Source organism: Mchenga conophoros, linkage group LG18, assembly GCF_057382185.1.
Source record: "Mchenga conophoros isolate Kocher_MC1m ecotype Shallow Benthic linkage group LG18, M_conophoros_male_GT1.1, whole genome shotgun sequence".
Classification (NCBI taxonomy): Eukaryota; Metazoa; Chordata; class Actinopteri; order Cichliformes; family Cichlidae; genus Mchenga; species Mchenga conophoros.
This window is the reverse complement of record NC_140543.1, coordinates 32,119,418-32,127,694: the sequence shown is the minus strand read 5'-3', so window position 1 is coordinate 32,127,694 and position 8,277 is coordinate 32,119,418.

Genomic DNA, 8,277 nt, shown 5'->3' with positions numbered 1-8,277 from the left:
GGAACACTGTTGCATACTACTTTGAGTTTTGTTTCCTTTACCTTTTATTAATAATTAAAGCAGTCAGTGGCTGCATGCCTTCCACCGCCTTGTAAGTCGGAAGATGAAGAACCCCTCTGATATATTCTACTTCAGATGTAAAGAAATGACGACAAACTAATCGAATGTAGAAATTTCATAGATTATAATCTATGTGATTACCGAACAAGTTTTAATCTCTATTCACCTTTGTGCTGCTAAAGGTTATAACAAAACTTTGATCTTGTTGTGCTTTACAAAGTTTTACCAAAAGAATTCACAGTCACTTTCTTGTGGTGATACTCAAATACAATGAAACTGCTGAGATATTACTCAAAACCAGCAGAATTTAGCCTATAATTATTCTATTTAATACTGGCATTTCAATCAACCTGATGGACTTACCTAGTGACACCTATTCACATCTTTATTGTATGTTCTTTATCAATGCCAATGTCTTCTCCTGTCCAGAGTGATTTCCTCCTGTTGTTTTCTGCCATCAAACACATCACATTCTGTCAGATTACTTTGCTCTGTAAGAAACAATTAGTTACTACAGCTCAGTATGTCAATAATGAGTATTTAATTAGCTTTTTGGAAAAATCTTTTCATGCTTTGCATTTACCTGCTTGCTTGCTGCCACCAAGTGGTATTGTGTTATATTTACCCACACAGCAAAGAAGATAGAGAGCCTTGGATCTTTTTTCTTTTTCTTTTCTCAGTTTTGCAAGTGTCATCATAGCTGTATCAAAAAAAGCAAATCCTCTGACATATGACAATGTTTGTTTTGTTTTTTTTATTAAAATAAGCTAACATTAACACTTTGAGCCTAGCGACAGTTAAAATTCAATATAGATTCAAAAAATTAAAAATGTATTTCTTGTCGTCAGTAGCAACAATCTGTGATTGTGCCAGAACATATTTTGAATCACCATCATGGGCATTTCAGATTCAGCACAGGTGGCTGATTGTTACACTCTGGAAATTGAATGAAGGTGAGTGTCATAACCCAATAAATCATAAAAAAAAACAACTACCTTTTGGTGAAAAACTTGTTCATGACAGTGCAGATTCCTGACATTTTGTAAGCATGTAACAGTTTGATTATTTTCTAACGCAAGAATGTGAAACTGAAATTAGAAAAACTGTATTTCCAACTGATCCACCTCATGTTGTGTAGTATTCTGGATTTTATATTTATTGAGCTACATCTTTATTTAATCAAAATGCACATTTTTTATGTAACGGAAATGTTTTATTATTTGGCCTAAAGCCAATAAGAAGGTTACTGACCATGTTTATATGAAACATGTGTATACTTACTGCATTTGGTGTATTTTAAGCATATCTAATAAATATTACAGAATGTAACACCTGCACATTGATTTTGCCACCCCATGGGATTTCCACCCTCACATCATCCCTAGGACTATTTCTCTAGATCCACCCCTGCACGTCAGGGCTTACTGGCTAGAACTGAAGGTAGATCCTATTCTATGTTTCTTTTTTACTCTGACTGGGGGCATAATAATATCATAAATGAGCACTGTGTTCTATTTATTAAAGCTTTACTTACAATCTTAAGTATAACTGAGGTTACAGATTAAAAAAGTGAAAGGCCATTTTCCTTACACTTATCTACAATTAGAGGAGTCGCCCTCTGCTGGCCCGGTGCTAAAAAGAATCCAGGTTTAAGGCACTACAAAGAGCCACTGCTCTTCTGTGCAGTGAATAATGGTCACAGAGTTTCCTTTCAGGCTTTTACATGGTTGAAAATTTGTTTTCTACAATACAATGATCCATTTAAAGTTCAAGGACTAGGACATCACTGCTTTTAAAATGTCCACCTGTAACCGGTTGGTTTAACTCTTGAATACATGGTGTAAACACAGCTGTCTGTTGAGCTTGGAACTTAGATGTGGGCTGGAATCAAAGGTAACATTGTTTTCATTGTGTGACTTTAGTTTTTTGTTTGAGTCAAATTTATTTTCTGTGTCCCACTGTGAGGACATACAAAATGTCATGAGGGCAAAAGTAACTCTGAACATAAATTGTTACATTTTGGGATTACAAGTAGATAAAGACAGGTCTATCCAGAAAATGAATGTCCTAAAACATAACAGCTGTCAGCAGAATGGTGCACAATTTTGAGAGTCTGCAATTGAAATAAGGCTGGGTCTATTTTGTGGAAAATTGTGGCTTTTTGAATTTATTGAAAGAATAGCTGCATAAGATGATGCTTTTTATTTTCCAGCGGTTGCTTTTTACAAATGTGAAAAAATCACATTTGAATTAAAAAGAGATAACACTTTATTTCAAGATAATGTTAAATCAGAAAAATCCCATTTAAACTGATGTTAAAGCATTGTAAAACTATTCAAGGAGTAATGGCAAAGTAAATGGTTTTCTTACAAATGGATGTTTTGGGTTTGTTTGGGGGGGTGTTAAACTTACTTACTGTCATATTATTTCCAAGCCTTTCAGGCTGGTTTTCTGAACATATTGATAATTCTGTCTGCACAGATTTATGTTGTTTTGCTTTCTTTAGATTTATTTTTGTACGGTCTAATATTTTGCACTGATTTACTGTAATAACCCCTCCATCCATCACCATCTAATCATGTTCCCAAGACCTGTGTTGTCGACAGAAACTTTTTCTGGTGGACCTCCCAACACAAAATGGTCTTCAGCGGTGGGTTAGATTAAGTGTCATTCAAATGAGCACTGAGTGGCCGAGCCTTAGCCCACTGGGCCAGGTCGGGTCTACCCAGAACAAGATTCATGCGTCCACCCTCCTGTGTGGGCAGAGAGAGCTATAATGGTCTGGTGCTTTGTAGATCAAGTAGCAGTCAGTGGCTTTGGCAGCCACATCCCCAGCTGCCCAAGTTGACTTCAGGAACATAGAGACGAGTGAGGAGCTTGTTCATCTAGGATGACTCAGAGTAGAACATCTGACGAGGATGGATCCTGCATGTGTAACTGGGAGAGAACATGCTGGAGAGATGACGACTCTCACTTGCCTTGGGAAAGCATTGGTGAAAAACATTTCTGCTGGATAACCTAGAGGCTATAGCCAGGTAAGAAGTGGGTCTAAGCATCTTTTCTTAGTCTGCTGCACAGCCTGCTCCCGAGGTAGATGTGACTCATCATAATATATGAAGTCTCACAGTGGACAGAGAAGAACTGAGATAAGAAACCTGGAGGAGGAACAGAGGAAGTTAGAAATGGTGGAGGTTGGATCCAAGCCGTGACTGCTGACCTGCCAGCAGGAGACTGTTAGAGCATCAAAACACAATCGTGGCCTCAGTCATAACATTTCAACCACTGTGGGCCTCAAAGTGGCTGTCCACATCTTATTGCCATTTTTTTTGTTTAATGTCATGACATTGTCTGTTTCATGCTTTATTTCTAACTATAGAGATATTAACATATTTGACTTACTCATAAACGTTGTCGTCCCAAGTCAATACTTGTGTGATGAATGGCTCCCAGGGGTCCAGGCCCAGGTTACCCTGTCCTTTCAGCTGACATGGACCTTGGGGAGTCTGTAAATTCATATATATGTCTTTTTGAAACTAAAAAAAAGCTCATGAAGCATGGTCTCACTTGAAACTTGAAAGGCATTTGCTATGGGGCATAGGTGAATTAAAACTGTTTTTTGGGGCTGCTCAAGCAATTGGGCTTCAGTGTTTGTTTACAGTACAGCTCCAAATCCATATGCCTTTTATTCACTGTAACATTTAAGTTTTAAGACTGAGAGAGGACAGAGAGGGAGAGAAAGAGAGAGCGCAGGGTGAAGACAGCAAAGAGAGAGAGCAAAAAGAAACTGGTGAGAGTGGACATGTAGTCAAATTCACCAAAGATTATGTAGCTGTAGCTTTACCACATTTATTGACTGTCGCAACACTTTTCAACCTCACACTGGATACGAATAAAATTCCCTCAGTATGGAAATCAGCTTTTGTTATTCCACTATTAAAAGGGGGCGACCCAGCAGTGTTAACTAATTACAGACCAATATCTAATCTATCTGTGCTGACCAAAGTTCTTGAAGCTCTTGTGTGTGAGCAGTTAAAGGAGTTTTTACACACCAATGCCATTTTATCTGAATATCAATCAGGCTTTAGGAAGAATCACAGTACTATCACAGCTGCAATTAGAGTGGTAAATGATATTACTATTGCACTTGATAAAAAACAATACTGTGCATCCCTTTTTATTGATTTGTCAAAAGCATTTGACACTGTTGATCATTGTATTTTAAAACTTAGACTCTTCCAGTCAGGACTTTCTGAGAGAGCAGTGGCATGGTTCTCAAACTACCTCAGTAACAGGACTCGGTGCAATAAATCTGACGGTCTATGTTCTGACTTTGTTACAGTGCACAACGGAGTGCCACAGGGTTCTGTATTAGGTCCCCTTCTATTTATCATTTACGTAAACAATCTTAGTCTACATGTGCCAGATGCAAACTTGCACTTCTATGCTGACGATACAGTTATTTACAGCTGTGGTTCAACTCTTGTCCAAGCCATTGACTCCTTGCAGAAAGCCTTTTTTGCTGTCCAGCACTCATTATTTCAGCTTAAACTTGTTCTCAACGCAAACAAAGCAAAGATCATGTTGTTTTCTAAATCAAGGAGACGAGCCCAAACAATCCCATCAGTAACTACTCTTGAAGGTAATAAAATAGAGTTGGTTCACACCTATAAATATCTAGGAATCTTAATTGATGACTCGCTTACCTTCAAACCACATGTAGAGAATCTTGTGAAAAACCTGAAGTTAAAACTGAGATTTTATTTTCAAAATAAGTTGTGTTTCTCTTTTAATACAAAGAAGCGGCTTGTTGCTGCAACATTCTTGCCTGTGCTGGATTATGGTGATATTCTATATATGAATGCTTCTGCTCAATGTCTTCGAATGGTTGATTCTGTGTGTCGTGCTTCTCTGAGGTTCATCACTAACCGTAAATTTCAGGCTCACCACTGTGAGTTATACTCTCAGGTAGGATGGCCTGCTTTGGTAAGTCGGAGGAACTCTCATTTATACAGTTTTATATATAAGGTGATACTTGGGTTGCTGCCTTCTTATCTATGTTCCCTGCTTGTAATGAAACATGCTGGTCGGTATTCTCTTCATCCGCATGGTTACTTGTTGCTTTCTGTTCCATTTGCCCGAACTGAACTTGGTAAAAGAGCTTTTGTCCATTTAGCACCCTTGGCTTGGAACAAACCGCAGAAGGAATGGAAAATTACTGAATTCATTTCATTAAGTGTTTTTAAATCTAAACTACGAATCCTTGAGGCCAAGTCCATAACATGCAACTGTTTCAATTAGATTGATTGTCATTTTAACTGACTTTTTTATTTTTATTTGAATTTTATTGAATTTTATTTTATTTTATTTGTATTCTTTCACTTATTGTTGCATGTGTGTTGTTGCTGCCTGTGTTTGAGTAATTTCTGTAACTGTGAGACATCTGCTGCTGCCTATCTTGGCCAGGTCTCCCTTGAAAAAGAGGTTTTTAATCTCAATGGGATCTTCCTGGTTAAATAAAGGTTAATAATAATTGACGATGAGTTTGCGCATGTAAGCAGTCTGCTGTCCTGTTGTCAGTTGTGGATACCCCTCTTATACTTATTACTGTTCTATAATAACTATTATGAGATTATATTTGTTGTCATTTTCTAGCTTCTAGCTGAGTGAAGAGGATGGAGAGAGAGAGAGGACAGAGGGGTTGTAGAAGAACAGGAAGGTCAGGGAGCACATAGTGAAGTTAGCTGGAAAAATAAAAGTTATTTTTCATAAAGTAGTTTTTCATGTAATTCGTAGATGCTTTGCATGCTTGCAGTAGCATACTTAAAAATGCCAATGGAAATTCTAAACAGGGCATATTGATATGGTAGCATTTTACAGGATTCAAAAGCTTTAATATAAAACAGCTCTATTACAGTTTGCTTTGTGTACAGAAACCCATCCTGCCACTCTATAGTGGCAGGTTGGTTTTCTGTACTGATTAATGCTACTATAAGTGCTTGATGATTTGATGGACTGCCTGTGATTGAGAGACTGGAATAATGTTGTGCATGTTTCTCGTCTTCTCTGCTTTGCCACAAATAATTCAGAAACGTCTTTAATGACTGAGCCTTTGGCTTGAGTTTAATAACTAAAGGCTTCACACTAAAATGGTGTATTACGGTGTGTTCACACCGAACGCGATGGACGCGAATTAGATTGAAACCTCTGATTACTTACTCTGAATTAGTGATGTGTCGGTTGGGAACGAAATGGCTCTTTAGAGCCGACGCCAGCCGGCTCCTTATCGCGAGCTGTGGGGGTTTTTTTTCTTTCTCTCACCCTGTCTCTCTCTCTCGCACTTTTTTTTCGCTTCACTCCGCATGCCAGCCTTGTGCTTTGCGCTGGGAAGAGGGGGGAGGGGCGGTAGTTGCACAGGAACAGAGTGGGAGGGAGAGACAGAGAAAGAGAGCCAGGGACAACAATGTCACATTAGAAAGGTATAGTAATCATCCACAACTATTTTCAGTTGTGGATGATAAAGGACTCAGAAAGTTTATTCATGCATGTGACAGAGAAGGTGCATCTTCTTGGGGATGATCGTGGCTCAAGAGTTGGGAGTTCGCCTTGTAATCGGAAGGTTACAAGGCTTGGACAGTCTCGGTCGTTGTGTCCTTGGGCAAGACACTTCACCCGTTGCCTACTGGTGGTGGTCAGAGGGCCCGGTGGCGCCAGTGTCCGGCAGCCTCGCCTCTGTCAGTGCGCCCCAGGGCAGCTGTGGCTACAATGTAGCTTGCCATCACCAGTGTGTGAATGTGTCTGTGAATGGGTGGATGACTGGATATGTAAAGCGCTTTGGGGTCCTTGGGGACTAGTAAAGCGCTATATAAATACAGGCCATTTACCATTTCTTTTTGTTTTCATATTTTAATTTATATTTAATTGTGTTGTGGTTTGCAGTGTTTTGTGTTGTTTCACTTTAAATTTATTTAAAAGAAGAAGCTGAAAATTGAAATAGTTAAAAGTGGAACGTGAATAGTTTGTTTTTGTATTATATGAGTTATTTATTACATTTTATGTGGAGTGAATAAATAAAAGTATATTTACGGTGGTCCCTAGAGACAAAGCACATACAAACTTCAAAACAGGTACGAACTCTGAAGCACGTATAAACCAATGACTGTATAAAAGATGGACGACGCGACAGCACCCCAAAAATGAAGCCAAAACGTCTCTATCGCCCCCTGGTGTCTGACTGCAGTATATGTCATAAACCCCGCCTCCTCTATGTTAGCGGATGGGACTAGGGTCAGACTAAAATAAATTAATTCTCCTAAGATAAACTTTTTCCAAAGATTCTTTCTTTTGTTATCAATAGTTCTCACCACGCTGATTTATGTCCAAGGGGTCTCCTTTCCCATAAGTTTGATTCTAATTCCTACCGCGGTGATGTTAAATTGGGGTGTAACGTCATCATAACAGCTTTGACTGACAGCTGCAGTTACGGAGAAACTTGCGTATCTCTGTTCGGGAATAGCAGATAGAGCTTAGGCTCTGAGAGGACTGCCAGCGTTTACGTTACGAAAACACGCCTGATTGTTTTAACCTGACAGCCTGAGGTGTTTTTCAGTAAACTGGACTACCCGACCGACATAAGGACCCGAGGCCCCGCTGCACTTTTTCGGTAAGTTAAACGTGTTTGTAAGCTAATCCGTAACTACCGTCCTTAGCTAGGTCTCAGGACCTCGCTAGCTAAGATGAGCACTCGGCTGTCGGGGAAACTTGTTTTGTAAAGTTCGTTTAGCTAACCCGTGCAGGTGAATGAATTTACCCTGACTAAAGAAATCAAGAGAAACGTCAGTAACTAATTATCGTTACTGTACTTTCATTACAAGTGTTATACTGTAAAAGCAACAGGCTGCACTCTGCTTCAGCTCCTGTGCAGAGCTGATTATTAAATATGTGCAAACAACAGCATGTTTTCAGTCTCCACATGTGTAAAGACAGTAACACCATTTTTAAAAAATTTTTTAAGATTGTACCTCAGTAACTCCTCATTAATCTGTAACTGTGGATTAAACTGTAGAACTGAAAAAAAATGTAAGAGAAGAGCTAAAGATCCTGAGTGTGTGAGGACAGAAGGATCAGCTTTATTTCAGATTTAAGAGATAAATTTTATAATTCAGTTTGTGATGATTCTGTTCTATTTGTGATTACAGGAGCTGCCCTCAGATTCAGACC